The following is a 21,433-nucleotide window of genomic DNA, read 5'->3' as shown; positions in this document are numbered from 1 at the left end:
AACCTCAGTATGCCATCAGTTCTAGGTTTTCTCATTGACCAAATCTGATGTTGGTTCTTCTGTTTATTGGAAAAGGGAATAATTTAATCAAAGCAGATTTAAAGAGAAAGAGCTAGAACAAAATCAAGAACTAGATAAAGAATGAGAAAAAGGCAGGAGAGAGAGAATGATTAGAGATAATGAAACATTTCCCTTATTTAAAGTAGCAATAGAATGAGGATGATTAGGGATATTTCTATTAGGGATCAGATCTCTTTCTTGCAGACATCAGAACTTTCTGGCAAACTGACCATGAATTCCAGAACTAATAAAACTATGAATTTTATCAGTCTCCGAGTTATTTGTTTTATATGACAAGTTATTTTCCATCATATTTGTTTCTTTTGGTTTTTCTTCAGCTTGCAGATATTTTTGACCCACTTCATTTAACATTTTACTGCTCAACATTTTATCATTTGATATTATTTAATATAGTTTACTATTTAGAAACATGATCTATCCATTCAAAATTATTAATTATTTTTATATATGCATTTATTTCTAGATACCCCAGTTCTCTGCCTTTTCATTCACTTTTTAGTTTTTCCTCTCAAATTCTTTACTTCTCTTTTCACCTTCTCCTTCTCCCTTTCCCTCTTCCTTCCTCTCCCTCTCTCATGTTCTCTGTCTCTGTCTCTCTCACTTATTATTTTAAAGAAGCTCTGATGTGGGCAAGAGAGAGACATCTTTCCAATTTATTCCTCAGACGATGATGAAATATGCCTACAGGTGTTACTAGATTGTTGCAGCAAAATAATCTGGAGAGAAGATGAAGAATCACATTTCCTGCTGTCACTGTTTATGATGATGGCCTTGCCAAAGTAGTTTACTGGAGCTGATGTCTAAGACAAACTATACACATGCAAAGCCATCTTTACTTTAACATCATAGTGCAGGGGAGGGAAGATGTCAATCTTCAGGTTTGCTTTGGAAAAATTTTTTTTTCAAGTTCCACCCACTCCTCTATGATTAATGGTTAAGAAGGTAAATCTACTCTTCCATTTAAAAGTAAAAGTGCCTCAGGGTCAAAATTTAATTTCTCCGACTGGACTTTTTATAGGTACAAAATGGTCAAATGCTTTCTTGCTGAAAATAAATTGTGTGTGTCATGAAGAGCCTGATTTTTTCAGTATATGTAGAACCGTACTTTCTACAGTTTTGTTTGTTTTAGTGAAATGAGGTTGCTGCATGAGAAGATTATGTGGACTGTCACATGTGACCAGGATGTTGGACTCAGTGACTCACTGGTTAAACATAGGATTATGTTTATTTACCAAAATTGCTATAAATTTGTGCAAGATATGGTGGCCTATATGTAGTAGACATGAAATAGTAAAATTAACAATTCCCCTGAAGAGCAGAATTTTGAGACTACAGAAATCCAGATATTTTTCTAAGAGGAAAAAAAATTGCTACTGTACCTCTTCCTAGACTTATCAGTTTTCATTTTTTAAATTTATTTTTTGAAAATCCAGTGTACTGTGTCAAAACATTTAATCACACTGTAACTTAAGGATAACAATCACATTATATAGATGATGTAAATACTCATAAGATCTTACTTTACTCCGTCCCTTTCCTGAGCCCTACTATCCTGATTAGATTGTCTACATGTCGCTGCTACTTAGATTCCAGGAACCAGGTGCCTTGTTCCTGTCTTTTCCAAGCCTAAGAAAACAGGATTTTTAAGTGTTGAAGTGTAGAATGATATCCCAGGAAGGAGTGCACCCTTCCCCAACAAGTGCCTTGGAAATAGCATTTTGGTGAAATATATATGTCCTTCTGAAGAAAAGGTGGAGGAAAAACTCCTGAACTTGGTGTCACCAGGTACATTAACATTCTTCCTTCAAGATCTCACCTTCTCCACATCAGACTCGTTACACTTTAAGATTTTATTCTTATGTAAAAGCAACAAGATCAACACCATTACAGGTAACTCCAAGTACAGGGACAACTCAAAGAGCAATGAGTATTAGGGACCAGGGTATTCAGCCAGGTGGGACCAGCTACACAATCTGGAGGAAGTGAATCCTCATGGGACAGCTTACTGGAAACAAAAAATCCTTCACACATGCAAGTATTATAAAATTACCTTCCTCTCATACCCTAATAAATACTGAATTCCATCTCCTTCCTCTCATTCACCTGGAACTTAATGTTCTCTTCTGATTTGCCTCTCTGGCAAATATTTGATACATATTTATTGTTACTATTTTAGATCAACATCATAGTTCTTAGAGTCTATTATAATTAGTTATTGTTTTTACAAAAATTAAGTGATTATTTGTTCAAATAACTGAGTATGCATAGAAAATGATCTTCAAAATAAAAGAACAGAAAAAGCCATCTCAAAGATAACTCTAAACCTCCCTGAGTTTGGGACAATGGTTTTGTCTATTTTTAATATGTATAAATCATGAGAAATCACCCTGAAAAATTCAAAAGCCTTTTATTAACATCAAATATCTTTAAGAGAAAATATTTGGAGGATTTGGTGTAAGTGAATCACAAACATGTGGATTAATTTTTCCACAAATTAATGCAAAATTTAAAAATTAAGTGGGAAATGTTTCAAAGAAATGTGTTTTGAGTTTTATTAACTAAAATTATGGTATAATTAGTGACATCTTTTAGAGGACACCAACACAGTAAGTTGGTTTGTTTCTAATTCTACAGACATCGGTACACATTTTGGAATCAGACACACCCTCCCATGTACTAACTATGTAACTTTGAAGAAGTTCTTTTACTTCCCTGAGCTTCAATATCTTCGTATGTACAAAGGACTTGGTAATACTTAACTCACAGTGCTCTTGTGCAGATTTAGTAAAATTGGTTAATTTACACACAGCACTTGAGAGATATGTATATCTGTATTCATGAACGTATGTTTGAATGTGTGTAAATGTGTATATATGTGCTTTACATGTGTGAGAGTGTATGAGTATGCATGTGGTTGTTAGTGCATAGTGTTTATGAATGCGTGTGCAAGTATGTGTGTATATGTGAGTGTGTATGTGTGCACAAGACTCTTTGCGGGTGATTGTGCATGTGCATGCTTGTGCAAATGTGTGACAAGGTGCATATGAGTGGGTGAGTATGCACATGCATGTGTATTTACATACCCATGTGCTGGGTGCCTTTTTTCACCATAGAAACAATAGGTAGTGAATTATAAATCAATTTGATAGAATGTGCAATATATTAACCTGGCGTCTATATTGGAGTTTTTTTTTTTAACTTTGCTGACTTTTTTATTGTTTTGGTAAGAACACTTAGCATGAGATCTACATTCTTAATAAAGTTTAAGGATATGATACAGTATTGTTGACTTTAGATACAAAGTGGTAGTGTAGATCTCCAGAGCTTATTCATCTTGCTTAATTGAAACTTTATGTCAATTAATTAGTAGCTCCCATTCCTCCCTCTCCCCATCCCCTGGAAGCCACAATTCCACTCTTTGATTCTATTAATCTGACTGTTTTCGATATCTCATATGTGTGGAATCACGTAGTATTTGTTTCTCTTTGACTGGTTTACTTTCTAAACTCTTTTCCTGACTCCACCTTCATTCCTATCCAGTCAACTCCCACACTATCATCAAAGCTAGCTTTTTAACAAAATTTACCACTTGCCATAATCTTGTAAAACATGGAAAGGAGTTTAGGATTTTGGGGGGAAGGAAATTTGAATTAATATATACTTCTCAAGGGCCATATTTATTTTGTTAAATGTTCATTGTCCAATTTTTAACACAGTTCCTGGCATACGTGGGGTGTGCAAAAGTATATGTTGAATTGAATAATTAATTAAGAAAAGATATCTCCTTGAAGACACAGCTTATCACTTATAATTTCCTACTAACAAAAAGAGAAAACAGTGCTTGGTATATTGTAAGTTTTCAAACTATTAGTTGAATTAACAACTGTGAAAACATTGGAGATTCACTCTAAAGTGTAAAATAACTGTAATATTTTAAATGTGTCTCTGCTTTAAGGCCAACTCTTATTTTTAGAACATCAAATCTTTAATATCTAGAACAGAGTTTAGTGATATAAAACAATAACATGAGAATGAATTTGAAAATGAGAGACACGTAGTGATGAACACTGTGACTAATGCCTTAATTTGCACAGAACCTTAGTTGAATTCTAGGAAAACTGTAATAATTTAATTTCCCTCGAATGGGGCTGTTTCAGAATTGTGAATGTTAAAACTCTCTGTGAAAGATGAGGTGGATTTTGGAAAGATGCTTTATTTTTCCAAAATAAAAAGAGATGCTTTTTTTTTTTAGTGAGATAACCAGCAGAAAGAACTGTTCTTTTCCTTTGTTGGGATTTGTCATAATAGGTTGAGCTAATCAGAATTGCTGCAGCCATTTTGCTGTCTGTATTACAGTGAAATCAAATCTAAGAATAGCACAATTAAGATATTTAAAGGGGACTTCCCTTGTGGTCTAGTAGTTAAGACTCTGTGCTTCCACTGTAAGGGCATGGGTTCAATCTCTGGTTGGGGAACTAAAGATCTTCTGTAGGGCAGGCAAGAAAAGAAAAAAATAAAGATACTTAAAGAACCTACATCCTTGAAAATATTGTTAAATTGATGACTAAACCAACCTGGAAGTTACCTCAACCTTGGACTTCCTGAGGAAAACAGTACATTTTCCTTATTTCTGAAAATAATTGAATCTGATATTTGTCATTTACAGTCCACAGAATCCTAAGAGATTGACAGGTATTTGCGTTATTTTTGTGGTGATATTTTTTATTTTTCTTACCTATTGTTATTCTAATTCAGTACCAAGAATAGTTGTTTCCTGACACAAATGCATACAATGAAATACAATTAAAAATAAGGCTAAGTAAGAGTGAGGAGAAATAAAGGTATTATTTACACATTGAGCACAAAGTAAAGTGAGTTCACTGAAGGGAACATCACCATCTTTCTTGTAGCTGACAGAGGTATGTCGTAAATTTGGTTCTGAGATTCCTATCAGTTAAAGTGAAGAGGAAAACCCTATCAGTTCAAAATTCGTATTCCATTAGATAAAGAGAAAGTAGTTGTACAGAAGAGGAGCATCTGAGTCTTTTTGGTTTTGTTTGTTTTGTTTTGGGCATGGCATATGAATGTAAGACTTCATAAAGAGAACACTTTCAGATGAAGTGCTCTCTGCCTATAGATTGTATCACTTTCCACTCAACATGAGAAAGTAGCTCTAGAGTGAAAAGTGAGAGACCAACAATGTAATTCCATGCTTATCTGTCTGTGATAGAAATCTGTGTTAAAAGTGATCCAAAAAAAAAAAAAAAACCTCAAACTACTTTAAACAACAAAAAGTGTTTGGTACATTTTGCTAACCCAATAGTTAAGGCAAAAGATAAAGTTTGACTTAGTCTCTTTACCAATATCATCAAAGACCCAATCCTCTGCGTCCCCATGAGATCCCCCTCCAGCAGCATCAGGTGTTCTCGGGATCACATAGAAAGACCAACTTGCTTACATCGTTGCCCTCTTGAGGGAGAAAGTGCTGCTCTGTCTGAGCAGCTAAGCTGAAGTCCTGAACCTGGTTTTCAGTGGTTCAAAATTTGACTCTTTCCTGAACCACAGGATTTATGATTAAACTGAGTTAAGCCAGTTACTAAGTCTATATAGAGGTAAGGCCTCTCCTACCAAATTATGGAGAGTTTTCCAAAACGTCACAGTAAGTATGCAAGAATGCCAGATAGTATAAACAACAGAAGTCCAAAACAGTCTATGCTTATTTACTTAGATGTATATATACTTTTTCTCCTTGATTCAGAAAGCTGCCTAGACAGGATCCAAACAAAAATAGTATGCAAATAAATCAGGTTGAAGGGAAACAAAAGGCATAGAAAAAAAATAAGTGAAGTAGTTTCACACATTAAGGCCTCATACGCTGTGTTGTTGTTGCTGTTTTAAGTTTACTTATTATTTATTTATTTATTTACTTTGGCTGCACTGGGTCTTAGCTGCAGCATGAGGGATCTTTAATTGCGTCATGCGGGCTTCTTAGTTGTGGCATGCGGACTCTTAGATGCAGCATGTGAACTCTTAGTTGTGGCATGCATGCAGGATCTAGTGCCCCGAGCAGGGATCAAACCCGTGCCCCTTGCATTGGGAGCACAGAGTCTTACCCACTGGACCACAAGGGAAGTCCCTATGTTGTTTTTTTAACAAGATAAAGTGAATATTTAATGGATTAATTACTTATAGCTCTACTTTTATTTTTAATTCCTCTAAATTAGGAATTTAATTAGAACAATCAATCATAATAATGATTTAATTATGCACTTCCATTCATAGCATAAACCTTAACATAAAAACATGTATAATAATAAGAGACCTTCAAGATGTCGGAGGAGTGGGACATGGAGATCGCCTTCCTCCCCGCAAATACATCAGAACTACATCTACATGTGGAACAACTCCTACAGAACACCTACTGAACGCTGGCAGAAGACCTCAGACCTCCCAAAAGGTAAGAAACTCCCCATGTACCTGGGAAGGGCAAAAGAAAAAAGAAAAAACAGAGACAAAGAACAGGGACGGGACCTGCACCAGTGGGAGGGAGCTGTGAAGGAGGAAAGGTTTCCACGCACTAGGAAGCCCCTTCGCGGGCGGAGACTGCGGGTGGCAGAGGGGGGAGCTTCAGAGCCACGGAGGAGAGCGCAGCCACAGGGGTGCGGAGGGCACAGCGGAGAGATTCCCACACAGAGGCTCGGTGCCGACCAGCACTCACCAGCCCGAGAGGCTTGTCTGCTCAGCCGCCGGGGCGGGCGGGGCTGGGAGCTGAGGCTCGGGCTTCGGTCGGATTGCAGGGAGAGGACTGGGGTTGGCGGCGTGAACACAGCCTGAAGGGGCTAGTGCGCCACAGCTAGCCGGGAGGGAGACCGGGAAAAAGTCTGCAGCTGCTGAAGAGGCAAGAGACCATTGTTTCGGGGCGCGCAAGGAGAGGGGATTCAGAGCATTGCCTAAATGAGCTGCAGAGACAGGCGCGAGCCGCGGCTAACAGCGCGGACCCCAGAGACGGGCATGAGATGCTAAGGCTGCTGCTGCCGCCACCAAGAAGCCTGTGTGCGAGCACAGGTCACTCTCCACACCTCCCCTCCCGGGAGCCCGTGAAGCCCGCCACTGCCAGCGTCCCGTGATCCAGGGACAACTTCCCCGGGAAAACGCACGGTGCGCCTCAGGCTGGTGCAACGTCACACCGGCCTCTGCCGCCGCAGGCTCGCCCCGCATCCGTACCCCTCCCTCCCCTGGCCTGAGTGAGCCAGAGACCCCGAATCAGCTGCTACTTTAACACCCTCCTGTCTGGGCGGGAACAGACACCCTCAGGCGACCTACATGCAGAGGCTGGGCTAAATCTAAAGCTGAACCCCAGGAGCTGTGCAAACAAAGAAGAGAAAGGGAAATTCCTCCCACCAGCCTCAGGAGCAGAGGATTAAATTTACACAATCAGGTAGATGTATCCTGAATATGTGGAATACTTGAACAGACAATGAATCATCCCAAAATTGAGGCAGTGGATTTGGGAGCAAAGATATATATTTTTTTCCTTTTTCTCTTTTTGTGAGTGCGTATGTGTGTGGTTCTTTGTGTGATTTTGTCTGTATAGCTTTGCTTTTACCATTTGTCCTGGGTTCTGTCTGTCCATTTTTTTGTATTTTTTTTTTAATACAGTTTTTAGCGCTTGTTATCATTGGTGGATTTGTTTTTTGGTTTGGTTGCTCTCTTCTTTCATTCTTTTTTTTTAAATAATCATTTTTTTATTTTTTCTTTTAATTATTTTATTTTTTCTTTTTTTCCCCCTTTTCTTCTGAGCCGTGTGGCTGACAGGGTCTTGGTGCTCCGGCTGGGTGTCAGGCCACTGCCTCTGAGGTGGGAGAGCTGAGGTCAGGACATCGGTCCACCAGAGACCTCCCAGCTCCATGTAATATCAAATGCCGAAAGCTGTCCCAGAGATTTCCATCTCAAGGCTAAGACTCAGCTCTACTCAATGACCAGCAAGCTACAGTGCTGGGCACCCTATGCCGAACAACTAGCAAGACAGGAACACAACCTGACTCAGTAGAAGAGAGGCTGCCTAAAATCATAATAAGGTCACAGACACCCCAAAACACACCACCGGACATGGTCCTGCCCACCAGAAAGACAAGATCCAGCCTCATCCACCAGAACACAGGCACTAGTCCCCTCCACCAGGAAGTCTACACAACCCACTGAACCAACCTTAGCTACTGGGGGCAAAGACCAAAAACAATGGAAACTACGAACCTGCAGCCTGCAAAAAGGAGACCCCAAATACAGTGAGCTAAGCAAAATGAGAAGACAGAGAAACACACAGAAGATAAAGGAGCAAGGTAAAAACCCACCAGACCAAATAAAAGAAGAGGAAATAGGCAGACTACCTGAAAAAGAATTCAGAGTGATGATAGTAAACATGACCTAAAATCTTGGAAATAGAATGGAGAAAATACAAGAAACATTTAACAAGGACCTATAAGAACTAAAGAGCAGACAATGATGAACAACACCATAAATGAAATTTAAGATTCTCTAGAAGGAATCAATAGCACAATAACTGAGGCAGAAGAACATATAAGAGACCTGGAAGATAAAATAGTGGAAATAACTGCTGCAAATCAGAATAAAGAAAAAAGAATGAAAAGAATTGAGGACAGTCTCAGAGACCTCTGAGACAATATTAAACTCACCAACAATCGAATTACAGGGGTCCCAGAAGAAGAAGAGGAAAAGAAAGGATCTGAGAAAATATTTGAAGAGATTATAGTTGAAAACATCCCTAATATGGGAAAAGAAATAGTTAATCAAGTCCAGGGACCACAGAGAGTCCCATACAGGAGAAATCTATGGAGAAACACACCAAGACACATATTAATCAAACCATCAAGAATTAAATACAAAGAAAAAATATTAAAATCAGCAAGGGAAAAACAACAAATAACATACAAGTGAATCCCCATAAGAATAACAGCTGATCTTTCAGCAGAAACTCTGCAAGCCAGAATAGAGTGGCAGGACATATTTAAAGTGATGAAAGGGAAAAACCTACAACCAAGATTACTCTACCCAGTAAGGATCTCATTCAGATTCAACAGAGAAATTAAAACCTTTACAGACAAACAAAAGCTAAGAGAATTCAGCACCACCAAACCAGCCTTACAACGAATGCTAAACTAACTTAGCTAGGCAGGAAACACAAGAGAAGGAAAAGACCTACAATAACAAACCTAAAACAATTAAGAAAATGGTAATAGGAACATACATGTTGATAATTACCTTAAATGTAAATGCATTAAATGCTCCAACCAAAACACATAGACTGGCTGAATGGATACAAAAACAAAACCCATATATATGTTGTCTACAAGAGACCCACTTCAGACCTAGGAACACATACAGACTGAAAGTGAGGGGATGGAAAAAGATATTCCATGCAAATGGAAACCAAAAGAAAGCTGGAGTAGCAATTCTCATATCAGACAAAATAGACTTTAAAATAAAGACTATTACAAGAGACAAAGAAGGACACTACATAATGATTGAGGGATCAATACAAGAAGAAGATATAACAATTGTAAATATATATGCACCCAACATAGGAGCACTTCAATACATAAGGGAAATGCTAACAGCCATAAAAGGGGAAATAGACAGTAACACAATAAGAGTAGGGAACTTTAACACCTCACTTTCACCAATGGACAGATCATCCAAAATGAAAATGAATAAGGAACCACAAGCTTAAATGATACATTAAACAAGATGGACTTAATTGATATTTATAGGACATTCCATCCAAAAACAACAGAATACATTTTCTTCTCAGGTGCTCATGAAACATTCTCCAGGATAGATCATGTCTTGGGTCACAAATCAAGCCTTGGTAAATTTAAGAAAATTGAAATTGTGTCAAGTATCTTTTCAGACCACAACGCTATTAGACTAGATATCAATTACAGGAAAGAATCTGTAAAAAATACAAACACATGGAGGCTAAACAATACACTACTAAATAACCAAGAGATCACTTAAAAAATTAAAGAGGAAATCAAAAAATACCCAGAAACAAATGACAATGAAATCACAATGACCCAATACCTATGGGATACAGCAAAAGCAGTTCTAAGACGAAAGATTATAGCAGTACAATCCTACCTCAAGAAACAAGGAAATCTCAAAAAAACAAGCTAACTTTACACCTAAAGCAGCTAAAGAAAGAAGAGCAAAAAACCCCCAATGTTAGCAGAAGGAAAGAAATCATAAAGACCAGATCAGAAATAAATGAAAAACAAATGAAGGAAACAGTACCAATGATCAATAAAACTAAAAGCTGGTTCTTTGAGAAGATAAACAAAATTAATAAACCATTAGCCAGACTCATCAAGAAAAAAAGGGAGAAGACTCAAATCAATAGATTTAGAAATGAAAAAGGAGAAGTAACAACTGACACTGCAGAAATACAAAGGATCATGAGAGATTACTACAAGCAACTGTATGCCAATAAAATGGGCAACCTCGAAGAAATAGACAAATCCTTAGAAAAGCACAACCTTCTGAGACTGAACCAGGAAGAAATAGAAAATATAAACAGACCAATCACAAGCACTGAAATAGAGACTGTGATTAAAAATTTTCCAACAAACAAAAGCCCAGGACCGGATGGCTTCACAGGTGAATTCTACCAAACATTTAGAGAAGAGCTAACACCTATCCTTCTCAAACTCTTCCAAAATGTATCAGAGGGAGGAACACACTCAAACTCATTGTACAAAGCCACCATCACCCTGATACCAAACCCAGACAAAGATGTCACAAAGAAAGAAAACTACAGGTCAATATAACTGATGAACATGGATGCAAAAGTCCTCAACAAAATACTAGCAAACAGAATCCAACAGCACATTAAAAGGATCATACACCATGATTGAGTGGGGTTTATCCCAGGAAAGCAAGGATTCTTCAATATATGCAAATCAATCAATGTGATACACCATATTAACAAATTGAAGGAGAAAAACCATATGATCATCTCAATAGATGCAAAAAAAGCTTTTGACAAATTCAACACCCATTTATGATAAAAACCCTCCAGAAAGTAGGCATAGAGGGTACTTACCTCAACATAATAAAGGCCATATATGACAGACCCACAGCCAACATCATTCTCAATGGTGAAAAACTGAAACCATTTCCACTAAGATCAGGAACAAGACAAGGTTTCCCACTCTCACCACTATTATTCAACATAGTTTTGGAAGTTTTAGCCACAGAAATTAGAGCAGAAAAAGAAATAAAAGGAATCAAAATCAGAAAAGAAGTAAAGCTGTCACTGTTTAGATGACATGATACTATACATAGAGAATCCTAAAGATGCTACCAGAAAACTACTAGAGCTAATCAATGAATTTGGTAAAGTAGCGGGATACAAAATTAATGCACAGAAATCTCTTACATTCCTATACACTAATGATGAAAATCTGAAAGAGAAATTAAGGAAACACTCCCATTTACCATTGCAACAAAAAGAATAAAATACCTAGGAATAAACCTACCAAAGGAGACAAAAGACCTGTATGCAGAAAAATATAAGACACTGATGAAAGAAATTAAAGATGATACAAACAGATGGAGAGATATACCATGTTCTTTAATTGGAAGAATCAAAATTGTGAAAATGACTACATTACCCAAAGCAATCTACAGATTCAATGCAATCCCTATCAAACTACCAATGGCATTTTTCACATTACTAGAACAAAAAATTTCATAATTTGTATGGAAACACAAAAGACCCCGAATAGCCAAAGCAATCTTGAGAAAGAAAAACGGAGCTGGAGGAATCAGGCTTCCGGACTTCAGATTATACTACAAAGCTACAGTAACCAAGACATGTGGTACTGGCACAAAAAATAGAAATATAGGTCAATGGAACAGGATAGAAAGCCCAGAGATAAACCCATGCACATACGGTCACCTTATCTTTGATAAAGGAGGCAAGAATATACAATGGAGGAAAGAAATCCTCTTCAATAAGTGGTGCTGGGAAAACTGGACAGCTACATGTAAAAGAATGAAATTAGAACACTCCCTAAAACCATATACAAAAATAAACTCAAAATGGGTTAAAGACCTAAATGTAAGGCCAGACACTATAAAAGTCTTAGAGGAAAACATAGGCAGAACACTCTATGGCATAAATCACAGCAAGATCCTTTTGGACCCACCTCCTAGAGAAAGAGAAATAAAAACAAAAATAAACAAATGGGACCTAATGAAACATAAAAGCTTTTGCACAGAAAAGGAAGCCCTAAAAAAGACAAAAAGACAACCCTCAGAATGGGAGAAAATATTTGCAAATGAAGTAACTGTCCAAGATTAATCTCCAAAATTTACATGCAGCTCATGCAGGTTAATATCCAAAAAGCAAACAACCCAATACAAAAATGGGCAGAAGATCTAAACAGACATTTCTCCAAAGAATATATACAGATAGCCAAGAAACACATGAAAGAATGCTCAACATCACTATTCATTAGATAAATGCAAATCAAAACTACAATGAGGTATCACCTCACACCAGTCAGTTTGGCCATCATCAAAAACTCTACAGACAATAAATGCTGGAGAGGGTGTGGAGAAAAGGAACTCTCTTGCACTGTTGGTGGGAATGTAAATTGATAAAGCCACTATGGAGAACAGTATGGATGTTCTTTAAAAAACTAAAAATAGAACTACCATATGACCCAGCAATCCCACTACTGAGCATATACCCTGAGAAAACCATAATTCAAAAAGAGTCATGTACCACAATATCACTGCAACTCTATTTACAATAGCCAGGACATGGAAGCAGCCTAAGTGTCCATCAACAGATGAATGGATAAAGAATATGTGCAACATATATACAATGGAATATTACTCAGCCATAAAAAGAAACGAAACTGATTTATTTCTAGTGAGGTAGATGGACCTAGAGTCTGTCATACAGAGTGAAGTAAGTCAGAAAGAGAAAAACAAATACCGTATGCTAACACATATATATGGAATCTAAAAAAAAAAAAAAATATATATATATATATATATATATATATATATATATACTTATGAAGAACCTAGGAGCGGGACAGGAATTTAAATGCATACATAGAGAATAGACTTGAGGACACGGGGAGGGGGAAGGGTAAGCTGGGACAAAGTGAGAGAGTGGCATGGACTTATATATACTACCAAATGTAAAATAGATTGCTAGTGGGAAGCAACCGCATAGCACATGAAGATCAGCTCGCTGCTTTGTACCACCTAGAAGAGTGGAATAGGGAGGGTGGGAGGGAGATTCAAGAGGGAGGAAATGTGGGGATATAAGTATTGTATAGCTGATTCACTTTGTTGTAAAGCAGAAACTAACACGCCTTTATAAAGTAATTATACTCCAATAATGATGTTTAAAAATAATATATAATAAAAATTTGCTCCTATTTTCTCCATAAGATACGACTACAGTTAAGAAAGGAAAAAGCAATTACCAAAAGAGTTACTTTGCTTTTGCCTCTTCTATATTCTACATTAAGTCGTGTATGAGAGTGGATGTCTCTGATCATATTGTCATAAAAACATATCGAATTTATTAAATGGTGTAGCAAATTGACACCTGTAGACCGTGTCATAATATTTTTTTCATTATCTTCAGAAAAAGTTTAAGGTAATATTGTATAATTTAATTGAATATTTCCTTTTATTAAACTGTGTGTGGCAAATTTTGAAAGCTCAACAGAGTAACAGGTGTACTTTAAAAAAAAAACATGGTTAGTGACAATGAATGTTTGATTGTACTTAACACTCAGAGTGATAGTCGCCTGAATAAGGTTTGACCCAATTTCAAGTCATCTGAACCTGGGTAGCCTTAACTTTTTAAAGATTATTTACATTATCTTTGAAAGAACCAAGCAAAGTTCCCAGTGTTCTTTCCTAGTACATTTTTTCAAGCTATTTGATACAGGAGATAGATTTATCAAATTGTATAAAAGAGCATCACCAGTTAAATCATGCCTAATTCTAATTCCAATCATGGATGGGAAGCTGGGTTTTACTTCAACTTGTTACAGGAAGCAGTATTACAAACTTGGAAGAATTATAAAGACTAATAAATTGTACATGCATTTGTTCTCAAATTCTATCGTTTTCTCTTTGATAGAAACTGAGTTTTAAAAATTCTGTGCTATTGTTCACTATAAACCTGCTAAACTATGTACAATTGATGTATCAAGGAAGCTGTAAAATACATTAAATTTACAATCAGCAAAAACTCAGAGATCTAGTAAAATTACCAATCTGATACAAATTCATAGAAAATTTCCTAAACTTGAGAATTTATTAAAATAGCTCAAGGCTTTAATATAAATCTCAAAAGATAGCTGTGTAGCACTAGGGAATGTGGAGGTGATTTTGCATTCCTTGTCATATTTTCTATTTGGGGATTTCCTTAATTTGTGTACAGTATGATGCTTATTTCTGTATGCAAATTCTTCATCCTGAACAGGAATGAGAAGTGAATCCAGGTATCATTTTGTCGACCTGGCTTTGTCTAGCGTTTTTGTTTAAAATCACACTGGATGACTTTCTCATGAGGCAGACCGGGTGGTCAATCTTTTAAACATGTACACATTTAGAACTCTCCCTTCAGGGGTCAGTTATCTCAGTATACACATAAACACATTTTTTTTTAAAATCACTTTTACCCTTTAGTCAGTGAAAAATGCCCTGCCTCTTAATCAAACTCAAGTCACTCGGAGAATGTTTGGTATACAAAATTAATATCAAAGAACAGAAGACTTCTTAGCTAAAATAATTAGGGAAGTTAAAGAAAGAAATCATATACAGCAATATAAACTTACCTCAAGCATTTGATTTTACTTATTTTAATTTAAAATTTGCATGTATGCTATTTTGCTAATTAATCCTTTATGTTCAGACTTGAACATAAAATGTTATTTTATATATATATATCTACTGAGTGCTAGAAACAGTTATTTTTATTTTATTTTATGTTTTTACCATGTTTATTGGAGTATAATTGCTTTACAATGGTGTGTTAGTTTCTGCTTTATTTTTAAAAGTTAACATCTTTTCTAGTACAGAGACATTTATTTAATTGTCTAAAGGAATCCTTTTTTAATATGAATTCAACTGATTGGGGTTCAAACACTCCTCACCAGTAACACATTTTCTATAGATCCATAATTTTCCATTTTTTAAAAGTAGCCTGAAAACTGTCAGTGGCACAGTTATCTGAAGGCAAGATTCTTTCAAAAGTTTGCAACTTATTTGCTTATTTGCATTTTTATTGCCTATGCCTCTTTTTAAAACTTTAAGATTTTAATCTACCTGCATTCTTTTAGTCTTTCTTGTCTATTAAACTTAGTTTCCAGGGGGAAAATAACATTCATGTTCATATTTCGTTTGATGATGTAGTATTTAACTAAATTATGTAATTAAAATATCCATTGAGGGGAATTCCCTGTCGGTCCAGTGGTTAGGACCCCATGCTTTCACTGCCAAGGGCTTGGCTTCAATTCCTGGTCCAGGAACTAAGATCCCGCAAGCCGCGCATTGCGGCCAAAAAAAAAAAAAAAAAAAATCAATTGAAAATGACATAGTGAAGTTTGGGGAAAAACGCAAAAGAATCTTGGTAAGTCTAAAATGCAAATACCAGGAGAAGTACCAGGCCTAATGGAGTGAGTGCCAAGTATGAGAGGTGGTAGTGTGAACAGAGAGAACAGAGCCCCTGTCTATACTGGTACTAGCTTATATGCAGGCTCCTTATGGGATCTATTGCTGTATGTTCGCCAATCATAAAAATGTGTCTGCCTCTCATATACACTAATTTCATATTCTATCCCACACAATATTGCTCTTCTTAATAGTATTGTGCTACTATCAGATAACTTTATTTCACAGATATTGGTTTTGAGGCCACATAATAGTTCCCTAAAAAAACGAGAGAGTGGAAATGGAATTTCAGTCTGGTCTCAGATTATTCTGAATAGACAGAAACAAGTATAGCAGAATCTGTGTGCCTGTTGAGACAAAGATCAAGACATTGCAAAAGGATAAGGAAATATTGACCATGTTTAGAAAACTGCAAAGAAAACTGTGACATATAGAAAATATTTGATAGGGATATATATCCATGAATACTCTTATCAAGCTTTCTAGTCTAGGCTTATGTTGAACACACTTCAAGGAGTAGAACCATTCAGAAAAAAAAAAGTTGTTTATACAAAACTATTTTTCTTATTATTCAAAATGGACACAGCTTTACTAAGACAGTAAGGGAGGATATTTTGGGGGTTTATATTACCCAATATTATGTTATTGGATATTACCCTATAAAGCTACAATGGTGTTTTAACAACTACGATAACTTCAGTCTTGTTGACGTTCAAATATTTATTTTATTCTCATCTAAGTGATGATACAGTTGATTCCATCCAACAATTAACATTTTTTTTTACTTACTGATATATCTGCTACTTTCACCTGTCACTTTCCTTTCATCTGAGCTCTGCTGTGAAAGACACTTTAGTGAACAATAGGGCACAGCTGGATAGTGTGTTGACTCTGGAACCAAATAGCCTGGGGCGAATCCTGCCTCTGCCACCTGGCCGTGATGTAACTTTTGGCCAGGCAGTTAAACTTTCTACACCTAAGTTCTCATCTGCAAATTGAGATAGTAATAATGCTTACTTCCACAGATTGTTGAGAAGTTTAAATAAGTTAACATATCTAAAACACTTACAATACTACTTACACCAATAAATGCTACAAGTGTTGGTTACCATTATTATCCTTTTTTATTTTATTTAGATACTTGAATAATTATTTGATTTACTGTATATAGCTATTACACTGTGATAAATTGGAATAGAATTATATGAAATATTTATTTTGATGTATGCACAAAACATTATTATTTTCCAAAAATTCAAATTTTTCAATTGTCAATACACAAACACTTATGTGTTTCACTACAAATACAATCCAGAGAAGACAGCAACCTACAACTTCAGGCAGAACTATTTTCTCAACCTCAAAAATGTAAAATAATTTTGATTATCTGTAATATTGATTTTTCAGAAGTTATTTAACTCCCAGTGATAATGTTTATATCCCTGATCCCTAATTCAGCAGACACAAAGAAACCAAAATGCAGAAAATACTAGAAGGAAGAAATGTTAAATTCCTGTAGGTTTAACCCTATGTTTTCTGTATCCAAAAGAGTAAAGGGAAACTCCACAAAGTCTACCTTTAAAAGTGACTTAATGAGCCCTTTTCTCATTAGAATGTTAAATGATGCAAAAACTTGAAGGAGCCAAAATTTATATGCATTCTATGAAGTCGCTAGATTCCCAGACAGACACAGGTGCTAAATAATTATTAATGACTGTCATGATGTGATTAAACATTTTTTGAGAGGAGCTGCCATACTCTGGTATAAAATAACCCCTCAGGAAAAGTACAGATGGCTGCGTCATTTAAAACAGAGCAAAATGGCTAAATACACTAACAAAGAAGCGTCTTAAAGACAGAAAGAAAAAGGGAGATAAAATGAGTTTAAAGAGAAGAATCATCTGTTAGGAAGGATACAAGATTATAATTTTGACAATTGTCTTTTCCTGGCTTGTCCATGTTCTTTCTCAAGAGCTTGGGAAAGTGCCTTGGGAAAGTGAACTCAAGTGCCTTATTTACAAAATAGATTGAATAGTATAGCTACCCCTTCAGTTTTTATGAAAAGCAAACAAAATAAGAGCATTTTATAAAATGTTATATAATTTCCTTTGTACTCATGAATTCAATTTTATTTATCAATTGGCATACACTATTATACCTAAACATTCTCAATACACTTAAAAATTAATCAGAATACCTTCTCCACATATTAATGCTAATCTTTGCGAGTAATGGTGGCCATCTGTGGATGAAATGCTATTTCACATAATGAAAAAGTATTTGATAATAGGCATATCCACCAACCAAGCAGTCCTGAGAAATTTTAACATTTTGAGGAGATTCCAGATGTTCAACTCAGTATTTACACTAGGTGATCATGCTGATTCCACCATAAGCACTCCCATTAATTCCTGAAAACTAATAGACTTTAAAAATCATTATATATCATTAAATTTGAAAAAGGTTAGTTACTGATTTTCAGCAAAATTCATCAGAGGCCTCTCATCTTCATAAGACGATTGATAAAATTTAAACATTACTCAGCTATGCTTTATAAGCTTGAGAAGCTGCAAATATGTATATTTACATTACTAATTAACAGATCTCACTTGAGCCTTTTAAAAACTTTGCTCTGGTGCAGTTTTCCAGCTCATACACCCAGACCTTAGTTTTTCAACTATTACTCTTTTCCTCCTTATCATTTTCTTTTTCTCCATTATTATTATTGTCATAACTTTTCCTGAGGCAAAGGAAATTTTGTGGCCAAATTTTGTGGCCTGAAGCTTATACCATTTTGAGGAGCATCTTTAAGAAAAATCATACAAATCTGTAAACATAGGAGTGCCTTAGAAGTGACCTTCATAAGTGAGGAGTTCTGAAGCATATGCTTCCTTAGTTTCACCATAAATTCGCCCTTGTCTATTATTGCTTACCACCATTCACCAGTGTTCTCCAATATCGTGTTATTTGCCAAACACTGTGCTAAATGCTCTAATCATATTATTTCATTTGATACTCACGAGAACTCTGTTAGAGACGATTATCATTTCATTAATCCCTTTGAATACATTCAGAATCCTTCCTACCTCCACTGAGTCCACCAACCTGGCCCACATCACCTGGAATTACTAACATATCTGTCTAATTGGTCTTCCTACTTTTATCCATGGTCCTCTTCAGTCTATCTGCAATGGCCAGAGAGCATGTTTGAAATCAGATGTTACCAATCCTCTGATCAGAATGTTCCAGTAGTTTATTTTTCCTCCAAAGAAACAAGTTATTGCAATAGCAAACCACATTCCCAGTATCACGTGGTCTCTTAATCTCATCCCAAACACATCAGCTGCTACCCTCCTTGCAGACCTGCTCCAGACACACTGGTTACCATTCTTGCTGCTACTCAAATCAGGGTCTAGGCGCATTTCCACATTAGGGCCTCCACAACTCTTGACCCCGCTGCCTGAGTAGATTTTGATGGGAATGTACATTCTAATCAAATAATGAGATATGCTTTTCCTAGTCAGCACTGGGAATCTACAGATTTCTCTTTGAAAGATAATATCTTCGCTTCATGTGCTGCTTCGTTCATGCATGTATTTCATTTGTGTTTGATTTGGGGGCTAAATAATACATTGCCCCTGTGGACAAAAAGATGATAAAAGAGTGAGGCACCTCAGTAGGGGAAGGTGGCAAGGCAGCATATGGGAAGAAGCTGACGAGTTGGAAAAGGAACAGTACTCAGGCCTCATCATACAGAGTCAGCGATGGGGATCTACTAAAAAGTGACAAGCAATGGGTGCCATTATCAGGTTTTGAAAACATCTTCTTTCAGTTGTTAGAAATAAAAGTTATCCTAGCAATTTATCAACACTGTCATCCAACGAATAATAATACAGTATATTCTGGGCACATAATAAAATGTTACTTATTACCTTTGTTCCTTTGGGCACTCTCTATGTGACAGTTTTCCATCTGTAAAATGGATATATACTAATAACCCTTGCGACACTGAGTGATGGTAAGAATTAAATGCTGTTAGTTTTGTAAAGAGCTTAACAAAGTCCGATTGATACATAATTAACAGTACATAATTTATTTTACTAAATAAATATCATTTAATGTATTCTCATTTCTACAATGTTACTTTATTATATTAATTTTAAAAACATCCTCACCATTTCCTAAATTTGGTTCTTCATCTATATGTTGCCATCTTATCTAATTTTGGTAAAATCTTATTTGGTAATCATATAATAAGAGTTTTTAGCTATTAATAATTATTTGTGGAATGAATAAGTGAACTGGTAGTAAGATAGTGTGCAAATAGTCTTTTCTTACAAAATGAGACCAAGAGATGTGAAATCATGTACATTTAGCACTTTTCCCCTCAATTTATTTGTGTATCATTCCCAAGGTAGGAACCTGAAATATGAACGCCACTTTGTTTTCAATACTAAAAATTCAAGTTTGGTCTATTACAGCTTAGCAAAAAAAATAGTTCCACAGTAACAGGAATGAAATATTTTTTTTCAATTTGTGTAAGCCTGTGTTTTATTTCCCTTAAGGCAATTAAAAATATGATGACACTATTTTTCTTCATGACTTTAAAAATACAGTTATTATAATTTACTTTTGAAGAGATTTCATTTTTCCTTCCAGAATTATAGAATTCCACTATATTACTATATTAGTCAGGATTATCCAGAGAAAACAGAACCAATAGGAGGTCTATCCATCTATCTATCTATCCATCCATCATCCATCTATCTATCTAGTGAACAAAAGAGAAAGAGAGAGAGGTTAATTGTAGGGAATTTTCTCACATGCCTATAAAGGCTAAATCCCAAGATCTACAGTCAGCAAGCAGGGGACCCAGGAGAGCTGATCGTTTAAGTTCCAGTCTGAGTTGGAAGGCCTGAAACCCAGCAGAGCCCACAGTGTGATTTATTGTCCAAGGTCAAGGGAAGACAGATGTCTCAGATCAAGCCACAGAAGTTCCCTCTTACTCAGGCTTTTTGTTCTATTATAGTTTTCATATGACTGGATGAGGCCCACCCACCTTAGAGAAGTCAATCCTCTCTACTCATTCTACCAATTCAAATGTTAATCTCATTCAGAAACACTATCCCAGACACATAATGCTTGACCAAATGTCTGGACACTCCACAGCTCAGTCAAGTTGACACATAAAATTAGCCATCATATCTATAAAACCAAGGGAAAATTACTTTGGTCAACAGTATCAAAGACATAATTAATTCAGAAATTAACACTGAAAATGCACCTGGTGTCTGGCATTCTATGTGATATGATATTGATTATGCTTTGTACCTTTGTAACTTCTAACCAATTATAGATAACAGCAATTTACTGTTGCAAAACAAGGAAAATACTCTCACTAATACACTTATTCAGTACACAATAATTTCTGCTGCCTTTTGCTTAAATGATATAATCTATGTGAAAAGACTGACCTGGGCAGGTGTGGCAGATTTTATGTTCCATAAATGTCCATAAGAATATCTCCCATTCCACATGTGCTTCATGCAACTTGACTTTGACATTCTTTCCATCAAAAGATGAGGGACTGTATTCTTCCTGTGAATCTGAGTGGTGGACTTTT

Source organism: Balaenoptera ricei, chromosome 4 (genome assembly GCF_028023285.1).
Source record: "Balaenoptera ricei isolate mBalRic1 chromosome 4, mBalRic1.hap2, whole genome shotgun sequence".
NCBI classification, from domain to species: domain Eukaryota; kingdom Metazoa; phylum Chordata; class Mammalia; order Artiodactyla; family Balaenopteridae; genus Balaenoptera; species Balaenoptera ricei.
This window is presented reverse-complemented; position numbering follows the sequence as displayed.